Genomic DNA, 27,665 nt, shown 5'->3' on the forward strand with positions numbered 1-27,665 from the left:
GACTTTAGCTCCTTTCATCTGCCTCTGTCTCATCAATGCCTTTAGAACTACAACAATTCTCAGGTTCCTTTCTTCCTCATTACTCTATTTTTGATTGAAGAAAGAAATATGAATTTGGATTCAAGCAGATCTAGCTGTACTGTTAGATAGCTATGCAACTTTAGCCAGTCCCTTCATCTCTCTGGACTTCAATTTATGGCTTCTTTATTGGGAAAAAGAAAATTAGACCAGATGATATGTCAAGGCTCTTTCAGCCCTAAATTTTATGTTATGATTTTGGCAGATGGCTGATACCAGGTTTTCATGTGCAACCTTGTCATCAATTTCTCATGCAGTCCTCTATGAATTTATCATTGCATTTAAGAAATCAGTTCCTGTCCAGTGTTGCTTTAATTGAGAGAATGGAGAGAGTGGTGTGAGATCAAACTGGAAAGAGATGTTAAGGTCTCCTAAGAACCCAAAGTAGAATTTTCAACAGGTGAAAAAAATCATGTTAATTATAAATGTGGAGAACTGATTGAAAGAAGGTCTTAGACATGAATATAGCTCTTTTGATTAAGAAAGTGAATATGGTTGATGTATTCTCTAAACAAGAATGCATATAGAATTTTTAAACCTGTTGAAATCACCATAAGAAGGGGACTAAAGTAGAAAGCAGAAAAATAGAGATGAATGAATTTGAGTTATAACACATATATACATGGAAATATCACAGGGAAACTCCCTGTATGGCTATCTTAAACAAACAAAAATGTCATTTTAATTTTCTTCTACAAAATTGCAGAATGGGAGGGTAGAACAGGTCCTGTCTTGGGGGATTGGTACCAGTGGGAAGGGGAGGATGTGAAGAAAGTGTGTAGGGAGGTAAATATGGTAGAAATACTGTGCATACCTTTATGTAAATGTAAAATGATACCTATCAAAACTACTCCAGAAATGGGGGGAGGAAGGGGGATAAAGGACAGTGATGGAGGGGGTGAATTCAACTATGATATATTTGATATATTGTAAGAACTTTTGCAAATGCCACAATATATCCCCACCAAGCACAACAATAAAAAAGAAAAAGAAAACAAATCTCAAAACAACAACAACAAAAAGCTATTGAAGTGGTCTAGCAAGAGGTAACTGTACTGTGTTCTGTATAACTGCAGAGATAAAGTGAATTGGATGGATGCAAGAATTATTTGAGAAATTAGATTTATAGGAGTGAAGAATGACTGTTAGTTTTCTGGCTTGTTCTTTTAGTTGCATAGAGGTATGATTCATTGGGATGTAAGCAACAGAAGATCAGAGTAAGAGTGAGCAGAGGATGTTTTAAATTCAGTCTTAGACAATCAAGTTTGAGATAACTTTGAGATATACAGTGGAGATAGCCAGTAGGCAATTGGATATACCAAGATCTGGAACTAAGAGGGGTATTGAACTGGATACATAGATTTGGGAGTCATCAGAAAATAGATATCTGAAGAAGAGAAAATAGAGTGAAGAGACAGGAGGGCCTAGGACTAATTCCAACTTTTAATGGTCTCATAGAGAACGATGGATTGGCAAAGGATATTAAGGAGTGATCATAAGAGTAGGAGGAAAGCCAGGAGAGTATAGTGTCAGGAAATAGGGCTTTCTTCCATCAGGAGGGAGTGGTCAGTAGCATCAAATCTCATTTAGAGACTAGGTGCTGGTAAAAAATGTCCACATGATTTAACCACTTAGGGGTAATTAGTGACTTTGGCCAAGGCCATTTTGGTGGAATGATAAGATCAGAACTAAAGTGAAGTGGGAAACAAGGAACTAAGAGATGAAGTATCAGGGGCAGTGTTAAGACCTCTGTAGAGGTTTGGTTCTGAAGTGGGAGGGAGAGATGAAGAATTAGATTTAAGGAGATTGTGGGGTTTCGTGACAACTGTTAAAATGAGAAGAAAGGCTTAAGCATTTACATTTTAGCATGAGGCAATGAGGATGCAACAGAAGATTATAAAATCCCTGTTTGCATGGTACATTCTTGTGGGGAGTGTGACAACAAACTAACATATAAAAATTGATATACTGAATGGTGATGCCATATGAAGACAAATAAAGGAAGGTGACAGAAAGTGTCTGAATAGGTACAAGTACTGTTTTATATAATAGGTGATCAGGAAAGACCTCTCTGGTGTGTGGCTGTGAGATTTAGCAAATAAAGATACAGGACACCCAGTTAGATTTGAAGTTCAGAAACAACTAAACCTTTTATCAATATGAGCATATCCCATGCAATATTGGGGACATAATTATACCAAAAACATTATGCATTTTGTATTTGAAATTCAAATTTAACTGGAAATTCTGTATTTTATCTAACAAACCTCCTCTGGTGAAATGACATTTTCAGTGTTTAATGTCAATGGGAACAGTATGATTTTAAGGGGTCAGTTGAATATAAACAAAGAGAAGAGAAGGTGTATTCAAGAGTGGCTTAAAGTCCCTGGGAAGTCCTAAGGGATGGGGTCCAAAGCCGAGGTGGAGAAGTTCACCCTAAAAAGTTGCAGGAAGAGGGCATGCTTGTGAATGGGAGTGGTTTGTAAACATGATATGGGAAAAGAGAAAGCTTCCTGGATGGTATCTCTGATGTTTATCTGTGAAGAGGATAGGAAGACAGGTGTGTGAGCAGGGGGATGGCTTGGAGGTTGAAAAGATGGAGACATGACAAGAGGAAGAGGATGAGCTGGATTGACAGCACTAAGGTTATGAATATAATTGGTTATGCTTAGTCCCCATTACCTTTACTGAGTGCCCTGAAGGTAGGAGAAGGGAAAAGGCCATCTTCTTCCCTACCTACTTCCCTCCTCCTGCCCTCCTCCACCTGTGCCTCCTGTAGTGACAGAGCTTACTAAGTACTTATTCGTAGCATCTTTGCCTGGGGTGGGGAATGGGGGGTAGTGAACAGTAGCTTTGGCAGAGAATCGGGCCCATTAAGCATTTAAGCTATTTTACTTTAGTTGGAAATGTTGTTGCCACTGTAGAAACTGCTTTAATAACCCTTCTTTGGAAAGGAGATGAATTTAAAGATAACATCAAAAGACCCACTTATAAGCATCTAATTTTGATGCAAGTTCCATCTACATAGCTTGGAGTAAAGTGGAGATCTGGCAATTACTCTGATAATTTGAATAATATTGACAGCTAATGTGGATAGATTAACATTGAACTTGCCTTTTTGGTTTTGGCTTTTGTTTCTGTTGTGTTTAGGTTTCTGCCTTTTCCAAACTATTTGGATGAGGCGTCTTTACTTGTTTTAGTTGCACATATTGCATTTAAGCAAGACACAAATAATTTTGAACAAGTTGTAACATATTTTACTCATTAACACCTTACATTTCATAATCATATTGTTGCATTCTTAGCAAGCATAATAATTGCTTTGCATTATTTCATTTATATGCAGAACACTTTTATGACATGTGCCTTCATGTTTCATACACAGGAGGTTAAGTAAGGAACTTTCTAGAGTGAGAGTGATGGTAGTATAACCCTCTTTTGTGTGAAGATTAGCTCAGTGGGTCGTTACCATAGTGCTCCTATCCATTCAAAATCAACAGCTCAGCAAGAAGCAGCATTTAGTGACATTTCCCTTGCATGTACGAGCACTCGAGAGCAATGAGATCCACACTGTTTAACAGTACAGGTGTAAATGTCCATCAACTGGAAAAGATGTATTAGTGAAGGTGGGAGAGCTCCATGCAAAGAACTTCATCCACTCTTTCCTCTCGGAGGGTGAGGGTGGCATTAAACTTTCAGAGACACGTTTTCAACACTATCTCTGAGTAAGCTTAAATAGAGAGAAGACACTACCTGTGAAAAACCTTTATTTAGTGACCCAGAACCAAAGAAAAGGAAAGTGATCAGGACACAAACACTTAATATTCAAATACTTGATACTTAGTTTTATTGACTTCCTTAGATCCTGTCCTCTGTCAGTCTTTTCCTGGATGCACTTTTATGTGATACATAGCTGGGTTTCTGCCTATTGTCTGAAACCACCTCATAAAAATGCTTTATCTAGAGGGAGAAATTTCTTTGTGAATAGGGAAATAGGGAAGGGGGCAGAGGGATGGTCTGTCTAAGCCACACACTAGGAAATATCTCTTCTATATGGGAGAGAAAGCCCACTTGTCAGTCAGTCTTTTGAATGCTTCTGTACAAAATCACTCTGGTTGATCAAAGTCCTAAGTGGAACTGCTTCCTGGTTGTGACTTGGATGTGCGTCTCTTTCAAAAGTCAAAAGGTGAAAGACACCTGAACAGTGTCCAGAGATCCTGAGTTGTTGCACTGGGACACACTGGTGGGTCATAATCAGTTGTGAGCAAAATGCCAACTCTTTATGAAGGGATTAAAAATGATCCCTATGTTAATGTATTTTTAAATTTTTTTTTTCCTGAGAAACAAATTCAGTGTGCCAGGAACAGCACTTGCAGCCCCACCTTACAGCTTGTGTCTGTGGCGATGGGCTATGTTTGTGAATGATATTCACCAGGTATAACATGGAAGAAAAAAAGTTGAGAACCCAGTCACCATTAGTGCATGGTTATCTCATGTTTGTGGACTGGCTGCTGGTGGGCTAGATTCTACTGCAACATTGATGATGCTCCTTCCACTTGGGAATGTGTCCTCAGAAATCTAACAGGTACTGCTAATTTTGTATTTTTATAGAGTGGAAGGTAGTAGCAGAAACAGCTGACCCTTGAACCTCTGTCTTTCAGTTCTTCTATAAGAAAAGGACTATGTTGATTTTGGGTGGTGGGGAGGAAGAGGGATTGCAAGCCATATCTGTCTTTAAGAGATGGTCCCATTAGCTGTCACTAATTTCCCATACTCAACAGAGTAAAGTGAATTCTGTTGTATATACCCTGTTATGTTTACATAGACAAAATGAAATAGAGAATGGCCCCTTGATCAATGTTAATTAGTGCATATGAGGAACTTGGAAAATAAGAGCCCTTTATAAGCAGGCTCTTAAGACCTAAATACACAGGTGAGAAATTTGTTTTAAACTTGTAGGTAGCATACTGGGGATAGAAATTTCAGTTTTGATTTTCTCGGTAAATATTAAAATTTCTGTTTTCTGGCGGATGTACTGCTAATGCTGTACTTCTGTTACAGGGGTAATTTAAAATAAAAAATAAAGCATATATAACAGACACACATACAAAACAAAAACAAAAAGTCAATGCATCAGATCATGGAATACATCAATACATCTTTCTTTTGACACACTTTATAGATTTTTACTTTTAGTTTTGTTTTACTTACAAAAGTAAGTTATAGGACTTAAAATTTACTTTTGAATATAAAATAGCTTAATAAATAGAAGTTACCCATTGGATAAAAATAGATTTTCCTCTCTAAGAAAACCTGTTAAATATTTGTTTCATTATACATTTAATCGTCAACAGTTCTATCTACATTCATGCCATTAATCAGATTTTCAAATGATGATGGTGATTCTGCATTGCAGACAGTGTCTTTTTTCTTCTTCCATATATCTGCAAAGTGTTTATGTATAGAGCTTAAAACTAGAGTAGTTATATCATATATATCCGGTTGATAATCAGAATAATGCACTGTATTTAAGTTATGCCTTATGGCACTTTCAGCTATGTTTTCTTCTTTGGACCTTACTAAAAAATCAGAAAAGAAATTGCTATGTAATGGAGTATTTTTATAACCATTAAGACAAGATCAAGGTGAAGTGGAATGACATAAGTAAAAGAAGACATTGTAGAAGAATATATAGAATAATTCCCTTTTTTATTTAAAAATTTATCAGAGTTTGAATTTTGCATGTATATGTATAGTCATACAATGCATGTAATTACAAATTTGAGCCTGGAAAGATATGCATCAAACTGAAAGTTATTGAAGGGCTAGAGAAGGGCACTGTCACTTCTTTCCTTATATACTTCAGAAAGTACAGTGGAATTAGGGGTGAGTTAACTATTTTATTTTTATGCATTTTTAATGTGAAGAAATTTCAAAAATATTCTCTTTATTTTAAAAATGAAAAAGCTAGTCTCAGAAAGCTTAAGTGACTTTTGCAAAGTCACGCAACTTAATCCTGAATCCAGACCTCCTGATTCTCCAGCAATTTTCTTGGCCTCCATATCCGTAGAAGAGAGAATGTGAACTACAAAGTAGGTTGAGAATAATTTGATTTGCTAGCAACTCAAGACGTCTTAGTCTATAGCAGTGATGTTTTAGCATAGGTAGAATATAAAAATATAAAATAAAAGTTTTTAAATGCTTGTATTCTGGTCTTTCTGGGAAAAAGGCAGCTTAGTTGAATGAGTTTCTGGATAGAAATCCTAAAGTTTGTATTCCTAGCTTGCTCATACTTGAGTGAGCTATTGAACACTGTATCTCAGTTTCCTCACCTGTGAAAATATTATGCTGACCTACTTTTCTGGGATAGCTGGGTGGCCTACTTCATGATTTAAGACTGCTTTGGAAAACAAAGCTCCATTGAAATTGTTTGTCAAGAGTTCCTCCTGGCTTATACTTCCCTTCCTTCTTATGCCCTTCCTTCTTAAGCCCTATGGAATTAGTATTTTTCTATGTGATCTAAAAGTCCATGAAAGCAGTTGTTTTCACATTGAAATGATGTTCTCTGGTATTTGGTTCAAATGAGAATTAACAGAGCATTAATTCTCCCAAACCTGAGTGCAAAATGTGTGTGTCTGTGTGTGTGTGTCTGTGTATAAAACACAGTCAAATAGAAACCCACTGGTCCTGGAGGCAACTTGTGATGCTGGGATCACGTGGACCCTCCCTTGGCATGGTGAGATTTGGCATCATCTGGACTGTAAAAATTAATGGTGCAGCTTAAAGGTGGGGATGTAGATGTTGTGTTCTCTTCTTCTGTCTCTCCACGCTCTCTTTTCCTGACTGTCCCATGAATGCTCCCTCCACCAATCTGTGGAGGAAGTGAAAAGTATCAGTAAAGCAGCATTGAAATAAGATGAAAAATATCCATAAAGTGAAGTTAAGAGTTTTCAGGAGCTGTTTTCTCCAACATGTTTCATTCAACATGCTGAATGAAAGTAAAAGCTCCCACCAAGAACAGAGTTCTTTCTCATCCTACCCTATGTCAAAACTTGACCAGTTCCACGAGATGAATGAGAAGGGATATGGGCTGTCACATTATAGGTCCACACTTGAAGAACACTTAAATACAGATACGAAAAAGATCCAGGGAAGCATAGCCTTCTAAGTTATAGCAGGGATCCTCTTCAACTTTTCTTTCATATCTGAATCTTCTTTTCTTTCATATTTGAATATTTTCAAATTTTTCTCAGTGTTGACCTTAAGTTTTTGGTTAGTAAAAATGTCTTTCTCCATATATATTACACTCTCCATGGGCCATAAACATTTTGTCACTCTTCCAATACCTACAACAGTGCTCTGTGCACAGCAGGCAATTCAGAATGCCTAATAAAAATTGTTCTAGATGCTGTCCAGTGTGGGTCAAATGCCCTGTGGGTTTGGGATTGTATCTGCCAGCTTACTCTGGCAATGTGTGTGTTTTTTGTTGAGAAGCCTTCCTTTGGTTAATGATCAAAATTACTCTTATCCTCCCTAGCATACTTATGAAGACCCTACAAACCTGATTTTATTTTATACTTTTTTCCTCTCTGACATGGTCCCAAATTCTCTTAAGTTATGGTCTCTTAAATTTTTGAGGAAGAAAGGGAATCTTCATGGTCTTCTAGCCAAGTCACTCATTAGATTTCCTTAAATCTTTCTCAATGTCTCCATGAGGTGGATGAAGCCCCCACAGTTCCTTCCTGAAACATCTCCTTTGCTCTTTGAATAGCTGTGTCTGATAGACAGCTCTCTACTGCATGGAGTAGGAAGATATATACCCTGGAATTCTGCCCAATGTGGCTATTGAAAATAAGTCTAATCTCTTTTGAAGAGTTCTCATAGGTTCTCCCATCTTAGAAGCCATCTCCAAATCTTCCCTCACCCTATGTAAAGTCTTGCTTCTTTCCAGCAAACAGCTGCTTGGCTGCTGCATGTGTCATGGCTGGTGGGACACAGATGAAATACTAAGACTCCCAGAACTCCAGATCAGGCCTGTTTTGAGGAAGAAATGTGAGCATTCCACATTTCTTCTCCTGATCTCTCAACAGTTCCATGACCAATATTATTGCTGAGGATGGGTTCCGAAGGTGTGTACTCTGGCAAGGACATCCTGAGAATAATAGCACCGATGTCCCAACCTCTTACCATTCCACATCCCTACCCCAGGAGCTCACAAGTCAGAGTATAGGGAGAAGCACAGGTTTTATTTTATATATCAGATTCAAGCCTAAATAGTGAGAATGACCACAAGTCATCTACATGGTTCTGTGTATGGTACACATCTCAGTGAGATGTCATCACGTTCTTCACCACTGGAGATGCTCATAAGGACAGTCAGAGGAAACAAACCAGGACTGAATAGGCAGGCTAGTGGAGGCTTTGTTTCTTGCTTTATTTTAAAATTAGTCAGAGACTTATGGTCTATGGAGATTAAAACAATTAATCACATCACCAACTCCATTCCTCAACTAATGAAGGCAAATAATTAGGTAGTGTGTTCTGTTCTCGTTGGACTCGTGGTAAATATTGTGATTTAGGACAGTTGGTGGAAGGCCACAACAGGCACATTCAAGCATACTTTGCGTGCGCCATCCTGCCATCATTCATCCTAGGGAAGCATACTGGGCGCTATCTAGGGCTGGACTTACCCAGAGCAGAAAATTAAAGTGCTGGCCTGTAGTATTCAGCCAGTCCGTTTCACTGCTTGTCTTCTCACCAGCCTCTGAGGTTGGATCACTGTCTGGATTCTGGCTGTGTTTCTTGACAGCAAAGCTGAGTCAGTTCTGAGCAGCTAAAAGTTTTCTACCTGCCCCATTTGGGAACAAATTTATAGATTGGCTCCCTAGCTCTAAGAACAAATGCCAACACATTTACCTCCAACAAACACATCCAGAGCAAATAAAGTCCTAAAGTGGAATGTAAGATTTTTTCCTTTGGTGCATTACCCCTCCCTCCTTCCCTCCTCTGCAAGTGTTTCTGGGACACCTGCTCCCTGAATAAGCATTGTGCTGAGCCCCAGGGGGATAAAGGGTACAAGACCTGGCCTCTTCCTTGACCTCAAAGTTGACATGGGGTGAAGAATCAGCTATAAAACCCAGTGTGCTGACTGCTGGAACAGAGGGTGCTTAGACGTACTGGGGTGGGGCAGGAGAAGCACTGGGATGGTTAAATGGCATGGAAGGCTTTGGGGCAGACCCCATGCCTAAACAGAATCTCAAAAGATGGCTAGAGGACAATCCGATGATTGAAGTAAAGAAGGACATTAAAAGCAGAGGAAATAGCTCATGAAAAGGCTTTGCCAATGAGGTTAGGAAAGTCAGAAAGGAGAGGTGGTATGGGAAAAGTATGGGAAAAGAAGAGACCACCAACAGTGTTAGATGGCAGAGGGGTCAGGTAAGATCAGGACTCAAAAGTGTTTCCTGGCTCCTAAGCCTGAGCGTTCATCCCATGCAATCACATACAGTTGGGAACCCTTAGGCCAAGTCTCCCTCCCAGTGTGGAAGCCTTTCTGTGACCTTCTGACTAGGGGGCTTCCATCTAAATTTGAGAGTCAGGACGATCTATCAATCTCATGACCAAGTCAGCTGTTGAGGCTGTAAACTCCTCATCTTCTTCTCCTTTATTTATTTATTGTTTATGGCAGTACTGGGGTTTGAACTCAGGGCCCCAAACTTACTAGGCAGGCACTCTACTATTTGAACCTCTCCCAGACCCTTTTTGCTTTAGATTTTTTTTTTTTTTCATGTTGAGTCTTACCATTTTTTTCCTAGGGCTGGCCTTGAACTGTACTCCTCCTACCTCTGCCTCCCATGTAGCTGGGATTATAATATACACTCCCATGCTGGGTTTGTTTGTTGGCATGGGGTCTTGCTGACTTTTTGCCCCAGCTGGCCTTTTACCATAATTTTCCTGGTCTTCATCTCTTGAGTATCTGAGATTACAGGCATGTACCATCACACCTGGTTTATAAATTCTTTACACAGACAGTAGCCCTGATATTTGGGAAGAGATTCTCCTGATGCTATATTCCTACCAGAATTTCAGAATATGTCTTTCCCCACCTTTTAGAACTGTTTCTTCATCTCATCCTGAGTCCACAGCATCAAAAAGTCACAATAGCTATCATTTATAGCACATTAATATATATGCCAGTCAACAGGTCAGTATCAGTGACTTTATATTTTCTCATTTAATCCTCCAAGCAACCCTATCAAGGTGGGCATGTGATACAGTTCTTTGTTTCTGAAAGCCACAGAAACTGATTCAGCTAACTTAAGAAAAAACACAACCTGCTGGAAGAATGTGGGGTAACCTATAGACTAGGAAAAGCTTAATAACTTGGCCCCAAGAATAGCAATCTGGTGGTTCAGAACATTAAGGTACCAACAATTGAACAACAATCCCTTCCTGGTGCCATCCTCAGAAAGAAAGCACTCCAACTACTTCCTATTCTTATATCACTCCACTCAAAGATTAAAATTCCAGGGGGACATTGTCTGATTGCCCAGAGGTAGGTAGGCCACCTTGATTGATACTGGGACTCTGCTAGGCTTGGGGAAATCAGGAGCTTTTACCAGAGCAAGGAGAGCAATACTGACTGAAACTCAGAAACAACTGCTGTCTGTTAACACAGATGATGCTACTCCTATTGTACAGATCAGGAAACTGCAGCTCAGAGAGGCCAAGCAACTCTCGGTTACAGAGACAATAAATAACAGGGCCATGGTTTCAACCTAGACATCTCTAACTTGAAGGCTGGGGGCCTTCCACTCTTCCTTGCTGTCTTTTTGCCTAAACTGCATATGGATAATGCTTTTGGAGTCAAGCCATTCTTGATAGGCTTGAACTTTGCTGTCAGTCCCAGAGCTGGGTTCATCTCCTTATTTCTCAACCCAGTTCCTAGTGGAAGGCTCCACAAACAGATTTCTGTTCTCCCCATATTAGCCTTCCTTGCTGTGACAAAATAGCCATGTTTTGATACCCCAGTGGGAGACAAGCAAATATTAAACCACACTCTGTCTTTTCTATGTTGAGTGGTTGACCTTGTTTTGCCCTTAGGAGCAATGCACAACACTCCCTTCTCCACAGGCTGACCTTGCAAATATTTGAAAAGAGCAATCTCTCCCACCCAGGTCTCTCCTCACAGAGCTAAATATTCCTGCTCCTTTAACGATTCCTCATACTGCTATCCCACATGACCACATGGGGAAATTTCCATATGTCAGCTAATTCTCCAAGACTTACATCAGATGAGAATCTGGCCCTGTATGAAAAGAAACCATTTCCCCTGCTTTCTCTTTCTGATTCATTAGATTTCACATAAACCTTTCTGATGACTACCTGCTGTTTTCAAATTCAGCTGCAACCTAATATGACTCACTGGGCAAAATTCTCATTCTTCAGTCTTCATTTATCATTCCCCACCAATCCAAGACCCCCAAAGCACCCTTCCAACGCCATAGCCAATGGGTGATATGTACATGAAAAGTGCCAAGTTTTGATTCTTTGCCATTTTTTAGTTTATATAAGGTCATACAACTTTTAAAAATCAAGGTTTTTGCTCAACGTAAATAATTTCAAGTTTGAACAGCTGTAGTCATATCCTCCAAAGAAAATACCCTGAAAGGTAGTTGAGGGTGTTGTATTCCAGACACCCCTAAAATATCTTTAATTATTCTCTCTTTAAAAAAAGAAAGGAAAGATTTGAAAATTGTTTTGAGGTTTTGAGCATTTGCAGGGAATTTCCTCACAAAGACATAGTTATGCTGTTTCTGAAACAAAGTGTCTGATTACATAAATATCTATAAAACCTCAAAGTTTAAGTTGGAAGAAAAGAGAAAAAAAGGAGAATTGCAAATGAAGGAAGAGAAATTTGGGATTTTTCTCTTCAGAATCTTATAACTAGGCAACTCCAAAGGTTGGAATTGGTACATCATAGATAGAACTGAAGAAATACTGACTGTCGGACTGAATGGATCCTTGTCCTAGGGTCAGTATGTGGTTCAAACACAGGCAATTGTCCCAATCCTAACATGTTCAAGGTCTGCCACTTACAATCTACATGCCATAGAAATGAACTGAACCCAGACAGTGAAGTTACTTTCTGAACTCTACCTTCATTCAGTTAGGTATTTTTATATAAATTACTATGGCATAAATTACATATTGCATACATTTGCATGTATGATTTTGAAGGACCCTTTCATAAAACACTGGTCCATGACCTTCTTCCCAAGGATTTGACCTTTAAAAATGTGTCTGTGGTAGAAGAAAGACAAGAGGTAGGAGCAGTTTCTGTTGCTATATTGCATTGCTCCACTTAGAATAAAGGCGATGAAAGTCTCTACCAGTTATCAGGATGAAGAATGAATTGCTAAATAGGGCTGGTAGCTTCTGTGGTCACAGGTCATTGGGTTATGGAGTCAGGATCTCAGAATTGGAAAGTTCATTAGATGTCATTTGGTGCAAAATTTTGCCTGATGCAAAAATGCCACCATAAGATCAATGACTGGGGGTGTCTAAGATGGTGGCTACTTGAATCCAGGAGTAGAGTTTCTGCCAACTTCCAAAGCAGCTCATTTTGTTCTGAGATAGATCTAGATGTTGTGCCCTTTTTATAATGTACTGACATCTGCTATCTATTGGCCTTGGTATGCACGCTTGAGCCATAGAGAATAATACTTGTGATGACCTCAAACCTTGTTTCAACTGTTTTTCATATTACATAACTTCCAGACTCTTTACTTCCTTGGTCACTTTGTTAATGCACACTTCATTTTGTTGCAATTTCTTGTGCATAATTCAAATCTAGCCTTTTATTAGAGGAACATCCCAGATGTGTGAAATTTTAGACTATGAAGGCAAGGGCTATATTTGCTTTATTCCACCAGTAACCAGCAATTCTTGACATTAGGTGCCAAATAAATGCTTGTTGAATGAATGAATCTAATGCTTTCCCTCAGTTGCCATGGGTAGAAATCCAAAAAATGTTGAAAATCTACTTTTCTTCTAATAGATGGTAAATCAAGCCCTGTGCATGTGTTAATTTGAAAAAGAAATCTCTCTCTCTCTCTCTCTCTGAGTCAGGTTAGAATTACTGGAAGGCTGGTAAATTATACTTTAATGTTATTTTTTAAGCTATGTAGAAACACTATGACGACAGAATAATTTAGTGATTAGTCAAGTTGGATCCAACATGTGTTGTACTGATGTTTTCTTGAGACTTTGTGATCTGTTCAGCTTTCTGAGATCTTTTGTGTTACCAGAGAAAAAAGTCATAAATCAGCAAAAAGAGGAATGGTGGATTTTTGCTTCAACTCAATATGTTAAGTAATCATCTAAAATCTACATTTTAGATCTGTTACCTGGCTTCATAGATGAACCAGATAACTCACTAATTATTTTGGTGTCTACCTCTATAAATGACTTTTGAAGTGGGTGGGTGTTTGGGGGACTCCGAGGCATGAAACACAGCTGTTGAGTTATTTATGTTCACTTGTAAAGCACAGAACACAATGCCACGTGATTTCACCTCACTGTTTCTAATCCCCATGTCCTTAACTAACGGAGGACCCAGGTCATGTCTCCACAAGGCCAAACTGCAAGGTGTAACTTAACTATCTGTAAAGAGCTGCTGATTGGCAGGCACCTCTCTTTGAGGACAAGAAAATAATCTATTAATGGTATTTATCATTCCTCTTACTGCTTCCAGTTTTAGCGAAATCAAGTTAATGTGAACATATGTTTTCTGTGGTACTGTTATGCTCTGAACTAACATACTCTCTTTCGTTCTCTGTGTGTGTGTGTGTGTGTGTTTGTGTGTGTGTACATGTAGGCATGTGCACTTTGTTTCATTTTATATTTTCACAAATAGCCAGGACACTAAAGGGGGCCTGGCCAATTAGTCCTCTAGCTCCTGGCAAAGAATTGCAAGCTGAAGGAAATCAGCTTTAAAAGCTTTTTTGGCCCCTTGCATTATTATTAAGCTAAACCTAACAAGGTGGGGGAGGAAAGGAGGCAGTAATAATATCCAAGGAAACTAGCCTGAATCTACTTAGAGAAATGGTAACTACAATTTGTATTTTTAAAAAATGTTCTAAATACCTTCTTTTCTTACTACGATTTGAAATTAATCCTTAAAACCAATGTAATTATAGTATTTATTTCCAGTCAACATCTATTTTGTTAGCCTGTTCTAATCTCAACTTTGCTTACCCCACACCACTAGAAACCACTCACTTAAATTAAAAAAGAAGAAATTACTATAACACAAAAAGAAAAGCAAGTAGTTTTCATAATGGTATATGGCTCTAACTCTTGGTAAAGACAAAAGGTTCATTACAGAAGAATATAAATTAAATGATGAATGGCATAATCTTTTCTTTACTTGGTTGAATTGTTCCTAAGTTGTACTTGTATTATTATGGCCAGGAAGCAATGCCCATTCAGAGACAGGATTTGGTGAGTAAGGAAAGATTATGATTCACAGAACAGATTAAATGTTCCTTAACAAGCATTTTATTTTTACTAAACTTCCTGAACAAAATTTCTTTAGCCTATATACTTCCAGGACTCTTGCACAAGGATTTAGCTAGGAGCTTGGGTTTTCTTCATTCCAGCTCCTACTTTGCCTATTGCTGTCAGTTGAAATTCTCTTTGCTAAGAACTGATGGTCGGGCTCACTCTAGGGACCAAGAATAAGGATCTTCACTTCACAAAAATCAAGGCTTCTGTAAAAGGAGGATCAGACAGTGTAAACACAGCAGGTTAAATAAAGGACTAAGGAAAATTAAAAACAATTCTGGGGAAAATTCCCAGGTTTTACTGAAGACTTGATTTTAGTTCCCTTTTTTGTTTCTATTCAAATAAAGGATTTAGTGTAAGGTGTTTGTGGTTTTTTTGTCTGCATGAGTGATTATTGAAAAGTATATAGTGGAAAGATTTTAATCCCAAATTACTGATTTTTATAGTATCGGCTCATTACAATTTGGGACAAGCACAGACCAAAACACTCCACAGTAATATTATTTACTTGTTTATAGGTCTGTCTCCTCTACTCTGCTGGAAACTTTATCAAAGACAAGAACTGTGGCTTTTGCATCTTTTTATCCCCACAACCTTGTTTGGTACCTGGTGCATAGCCAATAAATATTTGTCCAATTAATCCATGAAGATAGGTTGAAAGTACGCCATTAGTTTTAATTGTTTCTACTGGTAAGACCTTCTGCGGGCAAGTATATGGGCCCACCAGGGCCTTGGTAACCACAGTGTTTTTTGAGGCCCAACATTAAGCCCTTTTTCAGTCTCCTTGCCAAGCACAGAGCCTAAGAAGCCCTCAGTTTGATTTCCATTTTTGGATCATGCTGAGTGCAGACCCCAGTTCTATAATCCATTTCTTTTTGAGACTGTTGGCATCTCTGGACTCAGGAAGTAACATCTGCTTCAGTGAGCTGATTACCAATGAGAAGAAAGAGGTAAAGGCCAGCATTAGGTGGGGTCTGGCCTAGCTTCAAAGCAGGCATATGGCTTCTATCTTAATGAGAGACTTTACATATTCAGAAAAGATACATCTGAAGGGCAAATTAACTGGTTCAAGACTGAGCATATAAATATAATGTGGCTGGTCAGATTGCCCTAAATTGATGGCACACTGTCTTGTAAAAGCTTTACATCCATGTGTTCCTCTTGGTTCCCACTATGTGACTTTAGTTGATGCCCTGGTTGCCTCAAGCCTAGATTACTGTGGCTCCTTATAAGATCTACTTTGCTAGAGCAGAAATTCTGATCCACAAACTAGAATGGTAGTCTCCCTTACACATCATTTTCATTTGGTCAAAAATCCTCAAGATCTCCCCTTTATTCTTGGAAGTTAAGTGTTTCCATGAAAATCTGGTCTTGTTCTACATTTCCATACTACCTTACAACAGCGTTCCAGTCGAAGTCTGCATCCCATCAGCCTGGTCCACCCACTCCTGCAGCATCTCCCAAGTCTTCTCTGGGAGATGTTTGTTTGTCCTATTTGCCTGCAAGGCCCTCTTTTATGTTGTTTCACATAAGTTCAGTTGAAGCCACATGAATGGTTTGAAGGATTCCACCCTCATTCCAGTCCTCAACAACTCTCTGAACAACTATGAAACTATGGAACACTAGGAGGGAACAAATGTGTATCAATATTTTAAATATCTCTTGATTCAATCAAACACTATTCAGTGAGATAAAAGTATGAGTTTTTTTTAGACATCTGAATCTCAGCTCACTGACTGTCCAATGTGGAGACCTCCTGTGATGCAGAGAACAGAGACCAGTCTAATTCAGTAAGACAAGTGTGGCAGAGTCAGGTACTCTATCCAATTCATTCTCTTTGCCCCTTTCCATTATTGTCTCTTTTAATCATAACAATGCATAGTTATGTCTTGAGGAGTGAGCGGAATCAGTCAGCATAAGGTTTTAATTTTAAAAGAACTCCACTATGAAGAATGGGAAGATCCAGGTAAAAAGAATTTGCTAATTAGTCTGAGTGATGATGGTTTGAAGTGAGACTACCTGATTTACATAAAGGAAGTGCTGCCAGTAGGAAACTGAGTTACCTAGTAAGTGGTTAGAAAAGGATGAAGTTGGAAATCCCATGAATGTCAGAGTCAATACAGCACAAGGTAGCTTGGGGAAAACAAAAATAGTGACAACAGCACAAATCTGCCTGAATCTTTGGACTCCATGTGGATTGTTAGACAGTTGTGAGTAACACTGGGCTACTTCTTGTTGTGGACTGATCATATTATCAGTTTTCAGGATCATATATCCACATTCAGAAAATAACAACAGAGATACTCCAGCCTGTAATGGTGATGGTTGTGGTAAAGATGAAAACAACCTCAGGAGAAAATCTAGCTAATTGGTCCAGGCAGCCATTTATCTGATGGCAGCTACATATGATTTAATGTAAATGCCTAGAAGAAAATTTCTAAAGTGCTAAATTTAAAACTAAAATTAATCCCTGCCACTGATTCCATGAACACTCTTGGCAATTATAATGTATAAAGACTGTGTTTTTTAAAAACATGTTTTCAAATATTTTTGATGGCCACACAGCATTTTAAAAAAACCTTATATATCAGGCTAATATTTCATGGGGAAAAAAAACTTACTAAGGATAAGAAGGATGCATTTGGATTTTTTATAATCTACTCCAGTCTTTTTAATTTAAAAAAATGTTGGTCAAGACCTATTAAATTGACTTCATGACCCACTAATGAGAAAACTATGTTAGAGCAATTAAGCATGGCTGACTTCCAAGACTGGAGGACATGAGCTGAGAGAGATGGGCAAACGTAACTCCAAGCACATTCTGAGAAATTGCTAGAAGTACAATTGCTGGAAGACTATAAATTTTCTTATAACTTTTAAACTTTGTCCTTTATTGTTTGACCCTGTTATTTCCAGAAAACTTCTTGGGAAAACACACAAGGATGAAGACTTGCTTAGGGACATGAGAGTAACCTAGAATCCAAGAATCTTCATTTTGTTCCACAGTGGTCCTTGGAAGAACAGATGTTCACAGGAGACTAAAGCTTACTCTCTGACCTCAGGACAATGTCTTTATTCCACTTTAGCATCCAACGGGGTGCTTTGGATGAAGAAAATGTTCAATAAAATATCTGATCACAGATTAATTCTGGAGGAGTAGCTTTCCACATTACAAGGGAATTCTCTTCTTTGATAAACATATACTTACATTGCTGACAATACACCTCCAGATTCTAATTCTGGATCTTTCTCCCACTTACACTTCCATTGGTACCAGCTCCATTACTAGCTTTGGAAGATGAATAGAAAAGGAAGTGAACATTTGTTGAAAACCATTAAGCTCCAAGAATATAGTATAATTATATATAGTGTTTATTCATCTTATTTAAATTGTGTAACTATTTTATTAGATAAATCTTATTCTTCCCATTTTGGATGAAGAAAATAGAGCTCTCTGAGGTTAAAAGATAGGATGTGCCAGAGCCAGAATTTGAATCCACATCTGGATGATTCTGAAGCCTAGATTTTTTCTATGTCTGCAGGACCGTTCTTACATTGAAGTCATACCTTTCTGGCCTCAGTGGAATGAATACTAATCTGGGTGTCAGTGTTACCTTTCTCTAAACTCTCTTGTGTCCTGTGTTTATTGATCAGCCCCCTTGAGTCCTGTTTTTCCATTTCTAACACATGGAACATTCTCTATTCATAATAGGACCATTGTGAAGATAAAATGAGGTAATAATTTATATGAATTATAGGCTGAGGACCATTTAATAAATGTGAGGTACCATCTAAAACCTTGACTTCCCCTGTGGGGTGATGGTAAGTGTAATAATTTTTGTAAGTTATCTGGCATCCTGCCCGAGAAAATGATATATGCTCGATAAATTTTCCTTTCCTTTTCTTCTTTCAACACCTTTTTCTTATGGGGTAGTGTGAGAAATCTTCACTGGGGCAACCCAAAAAAGCCATATAGGTAAAAGCCAGTCTGGCAAGCTATAGAGCAAACATGCCATGCAGTGCCCACTAGAAGGGGAGCAGCCAGATTTCAAGAGCCCAGCTTTAAATTTTTCATGTTTGTGTTCATAGATATACTTCTGTTGGGAATCATATGTACAGATTACATGATTGGCCCCTATGGTGAAGGTCTTAATTCAAGGTTGCCAAGCAGAAATTTCAGACAGTGCTTCTTATCTCTGGGAAATAAATGGGAAAGTGGTTCAAGCAGCATTTATACCTCTGTCTAGAAGTATGCATTGATTTGGAGATGATCAGTAGAATAGAAGATAGATTTGTTCCTGCTTGAATTAAGGATCATTAATATTTAACTGCCTTCTGGTATCAGTATCAGCTTGACATCAACTCCATATACTTTCTTAGTTCTTCCAGGTGACTCAACTCAATACCAGAGTATATTACATCTTATTATAGATTTCAAAACTAGATTTACCTAGTTGCCTAAAAGTCAATAGACCAAGGGAATGAAGACATGATCTCTCAAGTCCTCTTTCTTGTCCAGCATTTCTGCCACAGATGATGGTTTTCCATGTTAATCACTTACTAGCCACATTCCTTTTTCCTATCACTTCCTCTTAAATCCATTTTGTAGGCTTCCTCCTCTATTCATGTAACTTTACCCCTAATTCATGGGAAACTGAGAGTGTTGCTAAGTAGAATTTCTAGCCCTAACTTACACAAAGCAGGATAGAAGAAATCATTAATAAGGGACAATTTCAGGATGGAGTAGTGAGTACTTTCCTGGTGTCAGAAGACCTGGATCATCTGCCACTGAAAAATGATGGGTGAGGCTAGGAAGATCTTAAGGTATCTCTGAGGCTTGTAAGAGTTAAGTGAGCCACTAGAAGTAAACATGCTCCATAAATTATAAAATATTTACAAATGCATGGGAGTTTTTGTGTCAGAGACTGGAGAACCTAAGACTCACTTTTTCCTCTTCTATGTTCTGACTGATAGAGAATACGTATAAATAAACCAAAGAGAACCAACTATACACATTGCAGCTGGTAGAGAAAGCACCCAATATTCTTCAAAGTACAGTATCTGGTAATATCTGGATTGGAGAACACAGCTTAGAACTGAGGCAAACATATAAACTTTCTAACACTTTCCTGAATTCAGGTTAGAAGATCTACCTGACATATGGACTCTTTTGGAAAAATAGTCTCCAATCATCTGTAGACCTTGGAGCAGAAAAGATTCATAATTGATTTTGATGGCTGACTTCTCTGTTGTTTCCTGGTCTTTTAATTATTTTCCCTATATTTCATTCACTGTGATTAGTTGGGAACTGTTTTATAAACAAAATCACAAATTCAGAACATTTTCTTCTTGAAAAAAAAAAATAGCTCCTTGGGGCTAATGTGCTAATCCCTTTTAGCTCCTCCCTCTTACCCTTTTTAATGTAATTTGTTTTCGTAGGTTTTTTTCTTAATTTTTATGTTGGTCTATAAAATGTTTTGCTAAGGGTGATAAGGGATATCAAGAAGCTCCTTATGGGTGAGTTAAAGGCAAAAAAGAAGCATTTATGTTGTTTTAATGATTTATGTTTACCCAATATTATATATCTGCTGGCACTAATAAAAATATTTAGAATTATTGAAAAACTTTATTCTTGAAATTCCTGTTGGAAAAAGTATTTTTTTACAGACTGAAATTTAATAACACTAACTTCTTGATTTTCCTGTTGAAACAATCTGTTTTATAACAGATTTTTCTCAAAGAGGCAATAATCATATTATGGAAGACATATTTTACTTATCAAATATCTGCTAGGTATCTGGAGTGTGTTTATACACAATAAGGAATCCAGAACCAAAGAAGAGATGATCCATCCTCTAAAAAGCCAACAGTGGAGACAATGAAAGCCTACAATAACGTGGTATAATCTAGAAGTATAGAGCTACAACTCAGAATAGAGTGGAGTAAGTGTTCAGAGTGGGATCCACATAAATATTAAGTAATAAGGTGGTTAATAGTTTAGGAGTATTGATGGAGAAGACATTGGGAAAGACAGAGACTTGGGAAGGATTTCAGTGAAGAAGTAGTCTTTGAAAGATAGGTATTATTTAGAGGACAGACAAGATATGCTAGAAAAAGGGAGTATTGAGAGAGAAAGACAGTGGATAGAATGTAAATTAGAGAACCAGACAATCTCTAATTGACTAGATTATAAAATTTACCAAAGAATGTAATTAAAAATAGAAAGTTCAGTAGAGGCCACATAGTAGAGAATTCTTCATGCCTAGTAAGGGATTTGGGATTCTGCTCTCCCTGGTAATAGACCATATAATAAAACTGTGAACAAATTGCAGGATGTCCTTCCTGTTTGGTTTTGTATGAACCTTGGCTTTGCCTTTCAAAACACTGGAGGGAGAGGGAGTTTCTTTGGAAGGCTGTCATAATTGTCCAGGTAGCAATTATGTTTGCTAGAAGTAATAGAGTAGCAGTGGGAACTGAAAGAAGAATGTGAATTGGAAATGTATTGCTCAGAAAGAACTGATGACCTTGAATACAACTGTTCTCAACCCAGTAACAGCTACAGTCCACTTACTTAACAGATACTCCCTCATAATTTGTAAATTGTTTTCTCTCAAGAATAAATACAAAATCACTTAGATAAACACAAGTTAGCTTCAACCTTTTTGTTTTTCAGCACTGCTTTTTTGTACTTCCCCATTTTTCAGAGCTATATGACACCTTAGAGATAAGTTTCCCAGGAGTTTCAAACCTGGCTCTCTACCCAAGTTACACTTTTTCCTTTGTCCAAGCATAGGATGCTCATATACCATTTCCTTCACATAAATGTTTTCATAGCTATGGAATAATTTGAAAATCACAAGTAATCTAAGTATTATAGAAGAAGGAGCTAGAAGGACATCACAACTTCTGGACTCCAGGTCATGCTACAAAAGAAATCGATAACAAAATCCATTTTCAATATGCTGAATTCTCAATTTTGCTTTCAATGTTATAATCCCTGCTGTGTCATTATTATTCTGCTTTTCATCCAGGCACAATATTAACATTAGAGCTGGTTATAGATTTGTCAGTATTCCAATGTGGAAAAATCAATAATTTACAAAAAAGAATGCCAGTGTATAGATGGACAGCAGCAGACCCACTGTGGTAGAAAAAGAGTTGATATTTTCTCTTATGTGTTCTCTACCTTGTTTCATATTTTGTGTGTAGTACCATTTTACTCAAGTACCTATGCTTCCATCAACAGTTCACATTTGAGAGTCAGACTACTATGGACTTTCTGTTTGTGGCTGGAAAGTTATTTTTTTTAAACAAAATAATTACAAGCCACTAATCCCCACGGGGTAGGAATTTGTTGACATTATCAAAAGTAATTTAGAAATCAAAAAAGAAGTCTGCAAATCAACATGAAAAGATAAAATATTTAATTATTTTAATGAATTCATACTCCCTGAAGAAATTATAGAATGCTAATAATATTAAATTTCTGGCAAACTAATGTAAGGAATTTTGGCTAAATTTAGTTGAGCTCTTTTGGTAGAGACTTCACAGTTTTTGAAGACTCTAACATACCATCTTTCTCTCTCTTCACATGGTTCCAGGACTTCTGAAACTCTAATGGGTAAACAGATCAGCAGGTAAACCTGTAGAATGAAGATTCTAATTTAGTAGGTCAGTAATGATCTGGGTTTCAGGTGATGCTCCTGATCTAAGGGCTACACTTTGAAAAGCAAGGTTGTATACTTACATCTCTGCTCTGACCCCAGGAGTTTGACCACCTTAATAAGGGTTTCTCTATCCACACAGAAGACAAGTTTTTCTCAAACAGTGCTCTTGAAATTCTAGTATAGTGGGCATTGCTGAAAGGATAGGGTGGGATCCAGAAACAGACAACAAAAGTATGGCTAGGATACCATGTATGTGTTATATATGTGCTCTAGAGCAATTCCATTTTTATCAGTTTGACATAATCTGTAGCTCTTCTGTAGGAAGAGCTCAATGCTTTAAAAGGGAGGAAAAGATCTGGAAATGAGGTCTAAGTGCATTATCTCATGCCTATAATTGAGGCTACACAGGAGGTAGAGATTGGGAGGATCTCAGCTTGAATCCAGCCACATAAAAAGTCCAGGAGATCCCATATCAACCATCAAGCCAGGCATGGTAGCATGCACCTGTGATCCCAGCTATGTGGAAAGCTATAGATAGGAGTATCGTGGTCTGAGGACAGCCCTGAGCTAAAACATGAGACCCTACCTAAAAAATAACTAAAGCAAAAAAGAGCTGGAGGCATGGCTCAAGTGGTAAACACTAACCTAGCAAGCATGAATCCCTGAGTTCAAACCCCAGTACTGCCAAAAATATCTGGAAATCATGGTTCAGGACTTTCCATTTTCTCTCCTTCAAGAAAGTTATAAATGATGAGAGCTTATAGAGTGCTAGACCTATGCAAAGAAATCACCTGAAGTGATACATCTGAGAAGCAGTGGAGAAGAGAAGCTGGTATCCTAGAGCTGTCTCATTTTAATTAAAGCCTGAGTTATTTCACATAAACCATACTTCCTTCTTGTTATGCTTCTATGCTATGTTTTAGCCTCAGTGGTTTAATGCTCTGTGTTCTCTGGTGAAAGGTAAATAATATGAGAAATTATTCAGTATTTGCTAATGGATTCTATAAAGCAATAATAGAAATAAAAGGTCAGCTCATATATCAGTTGTATCTATCTGTGTATCTCTATGTATCAACCATCTATCTCTGTATTTAAGCAATAAAATGTAAAAAAAAAAAAAAGAAATACATGCCATTTAGAATAGCTTCAAAAAATGAAATACATGACTGTTGGCAAGATGGCAGATCAGAAACGTCAACCATTTTGAATTCATATATAAGAAGAGACAGGTAACACAGGAGAGACTGAATTCAGAACACAGAAAGGCAGAAAGAGGTAGCAGGACAACAGAAAAGTACAGAGAAACTGAGGGAACAGAGAAAAGCAGCATACAGTTCCAAGTCCTATTTCCAGCTCCCTGGGAGGGAGAGGGGCCACTAAAAACACAGTCACAAGATTAGACAGTTGGCCCTGGTGAGAGATTGGCAATCCTAGTACAAGGTAATGACATACCTCCTGAAAGCCTTAAACCAAGTATGGAGATTTGATGAGACAGTGATTGCTCCTGGGTGGAGGGATGGACTCAGCAAAGAAAGACATTCTGTTGTTGCCTTTATCTTTGAGTATTATAGCAAGATAACATCTTGAGAGAGGGCCAATTGTTTGTGAATGAGATACTCTAGGGGCTTTAAAGAAGAAACAGTCACAACTCAGGATGTCTTGGGACCCCCCCACACATACACACACACAGTGTCAGGGTGAGAGAGGCACAAGAGGTGGCTAAGAAAAGGAAGAGGGTCTAATGTGATCCCACAGAAAAGTTTGAGCAGCAGGGAGCTCCAGCAGCAAAGAGCACTGTGTTTTGTGGCCCTGCCCTCTCTGGTGAGGAGCCAATCCCATTGTCAGAGGGCCTTTGTGGAAACCAAGCACTAAGTCTGTGGCTGCATAGTATTCAGCCCTCAGGGCCTTACTCCTGCTGCATTTGTTGGCTAGGTGGGTTAGAACCCTGAGCTCAGACCTTCCAAATTATGTGATATCCACAGCCTCCTCCACCACACAGGAAAGAGAAGTTGGGCTGAGCCCGAAAGCACTAGGACATATCCCCAGAAACTGTATCCAAACATGTGTTCACTGCTGGATGAATTTGAGGGCCCAGAGTCTAGGCCTTCTGAATCACATGATTTCCACAGCTTCCTTCCCCCAGTAAGGAGACCAACTACTAGGTAGGGTCTGAAAGCAATGAGACCCACTACCAGGAACTGCATCCAAGAATGTGTTACCTGCCAAGTCTTTCTGAGGGACTGGAGTGCAGACCATCTGAATCACGGTGACTTCCACAGCTTCCTCCTTTACATGGAGAAGTGAACAGGGATGGAGTCTGTAAGCACTGAGATCAGCAGGCACAATGACCACGTCCTTCAATTCTCCCCCAGTCAATGTAGAATTCAGTGCTCTGTTTGTTCCCTCAACTCTCTGACATATTCAGGGAACACCCTGAATTTGTTCCCCTGGGGACATAAACTGAGGGGCTATGGAGCAATGCTGGCCCACAGGCTGTAAAGCTTTCTGCAGTCAACAGCAGCTCCTGGTATACAAAGAAGGGAAGCTTCTATTGTGAAGGCAGCCCAGAACAGACAACTGGTCCTTCTATAAGAAAGTACAGTTAGTTTACATCAGTCAGAGCAGTGCTGGGGATCAGGCCTAATGGCTTGAGCATGTGGATGAATTCTTAGCTACTGAGGAACACCCCCAGTACAGTAGTGAGAAGTAGTACCCCAAACAGGCCACTGCACTGCCTGCCTGAACATTGAGAATATTTCAACTGAAAGACTGCAGGTGATTAAAACTTCCAACCAAAGATTTGGCCTCAGCTGGGCAAATCTCATTGCAGAAATATAGGCTATATAGAAAAAATAAGACAACATGATTCTTCCAAAGCTAAACAACTTAACAGTAACAAATACTAATGGCAGTGAAGTAGAAGCAATCTCAAAGAATTTTTTAAAAAAAGTGTAATCAGTGAAATGAAAGAGGACCTAACTAAATACCAGAATGAATTTCAAGAAAAATCAAATAAAAACTGAATGAAATAAAGGAGACAATGCAGGATATGAATGAGGAATTTAATAAAGAGAAGTCCTGAAAAACATCAAACTGAAATTCTGGAAATGAAAAGCTCGATAAGTCAAATAAAAAATACAGTTGAAAGTCTCTCCAATAGACTGAATCAAGTTGAAGGAAGAATATCAGGACTTGAAGACAAGGTAGACATGTTAGAACATGAAAATGAACACAGAGAGGAAAAAAACTAAAGAAGTGTGAATGTAACATGTAAAACCTCTGAGACACCATTAGAAAACCAAACCTAAATTCTAACTAAGATATATTGTAAGCACATAACTAAATATCATAATCTGTACCTATACAACTATTATATGTTAATAAAATCATTAAGCAACAACAACAAATCCAAACCTATAAATCATGGGCATAAAAGAAGAGGTTCAAGCTAAAGGCATAAAAAATATATTCAATAAAACAATAACAGAAGACTTCCTAAATCTTGAGAAAGAGATGCCATTCAAGTATAGGAGGCTTTTAGGAGTCCAAACAGACAAAACCAGAAAAGAACTCCCTACAGCATATTACAGTTAAGACGTTTGACATACAGAACAAGAAAAGAATATTGAAAGCAGCAAGAGAGAAGTGCCAAGTCACCTACAAAACACATCCATCAAGTAACAACAAATTTCTCAACAAAAACTTTAAAAGAAAGGAGGACACAGAACAATATATTTCAAGTTCTGAAAGAAAATAGCTGCCAGCCTAGAGTCCTCTATTTAGCACAGCTATCATTCATAATCAAAGGAGAAACAAAAACTTCCATGATAAACAAAAACTAAAGCAATTCACAACCACTTAACCAGTGCTTCAGAAGACACTTAAAAGACTTCTACAATTTGAAGAGGAAGATAAATGCAACCACAAAAATATGGGAAAGAATAAATCTCACTAGATAAATAGATAAGCAAATGAAGAGTAGGGAAAAATTTAAATGGCAGGAATTACTACATACCTTCCAATAATAACTGAATGGTCTCAATTCTCCAATTGAGACTAGTGAACTGGATTCCAAAACAAGATCCAACTATTTCCTACCTAAAAAACACAGCTCACTGGCAAAGATAAATATAGGCTTAGAGTGAAAGAATGGAAAAAAATATCCAAGCAAATGGAGCCTGAAAGCAAGCTGAAGTAGCTATATTCATATCTGACAAAGCAGACTTTAAGTCAGGTTAGTCAGAAGAGACACCACTGGTCACTTCACATGGCTAAAGGGAGCAGTGTGTCAGGAGGAGGTAACAATTTAAACACACACTCACTGAATGTTAATATACCCAATTTCATAAAGCAAGCATTATGGGGCATAAAAACAGATAGACACCAACACAATAATCGTGGGTGACTTCAAAACCCACTCTTACCAGAAGACAGGTCATCCAGACAAAAAAATCAACAGGAAACTTCAGAATTAAATGACACTGTAAATCAAATGGATTTAACAGATATCTATAGAATATTTCTCCCAACAGAATGCACATTCTTCTCAGAAGCCCATGGAACTTTTTTCAAAATTGGTCATATTTTATGTCATAAAGTAAGCCTTAATAAATATAAGAAAATTGAAATAACATTCTGTATCTTATCATACCATAATGCAATAAAACTAGAAATTGATAGAAACTATGGAAAATATCTAAACACATGGAGACTGCACAATTCACTTTTGAATGATCAGTAGTGCATCAAAGAAATAAGCAGAGGGAACAACAACAAAAAAAACTCCTAAAGTCAAATGAAAAAGAAAAAAAACCTTACCGGATGTTTGGGACACAGGCCGTGTCAAGTGGGAAGCTTACAGATATGAGTGCCTTCATTAAAAAAATCAGAGCAGTCCCAAATAAGTTACTTATTGATGCACCTCAAGCTCTTTGAAAAACAAGAGCAAGTCAAGCCCAAAAGCAGTAGATGGAAAGAAATAATGAAGGTAAGGGCAGAAATTAACAAAATGGAGACTCAAAGAACAATACAGAGAACTAATGATATAAGAAGTTGTTTTTTTGAAAAGATAAGCAAGATGGCTAAATCTTTAGTCAAACTGACCAGAATAAAGAGAAAGAAAACCCTAATTAACGAAATTAGAGATGAGAAAGGAAATATCACAATAAACACCAATGAACTTCACAGGGTCACTAGAGAATACTAAAAAACTTACATTCTAATAAACTGGAACATCTAGAAGAAACAGATAAATTCCTAGATGCATATGACCTACAAAAATTGAACCAGGAGTGTATAAACCATCTAAACAGATGTCTAACAAACATTGAAGCAGCAATAGTAATCCAACAAAGA

General features: G+C 38.0%; 1 pseudogene; it reads right to left on the reverse strand.

Annotated features, from left to right (window-relative positions):
* Positions 1–6,790: 6,790 nt before the first annotated feature.
* The window catches only part of LOC141418028 (dynein regulatory complex protein 8 pseudogene), a 100,689-nt pseudogene continuing 79,814 nt past the window's right edge, over positions 6,791–27,665 (reverse strand).

This window comes from Castor canadensis, chromosome 2, assembly GCF_047511655.1.
Source record: "Castor canadensis chromosome 2, mCasCan1.hap1v2, whole genome shotgun sequence".
In the NCBI taxonomy this organism is placed as follows: domain Eukaryota; kingdom Metazoa; phylum Chordata; class Mammalia; order Rodentia; family Castoridae; genus Castor; species Castor canadensis.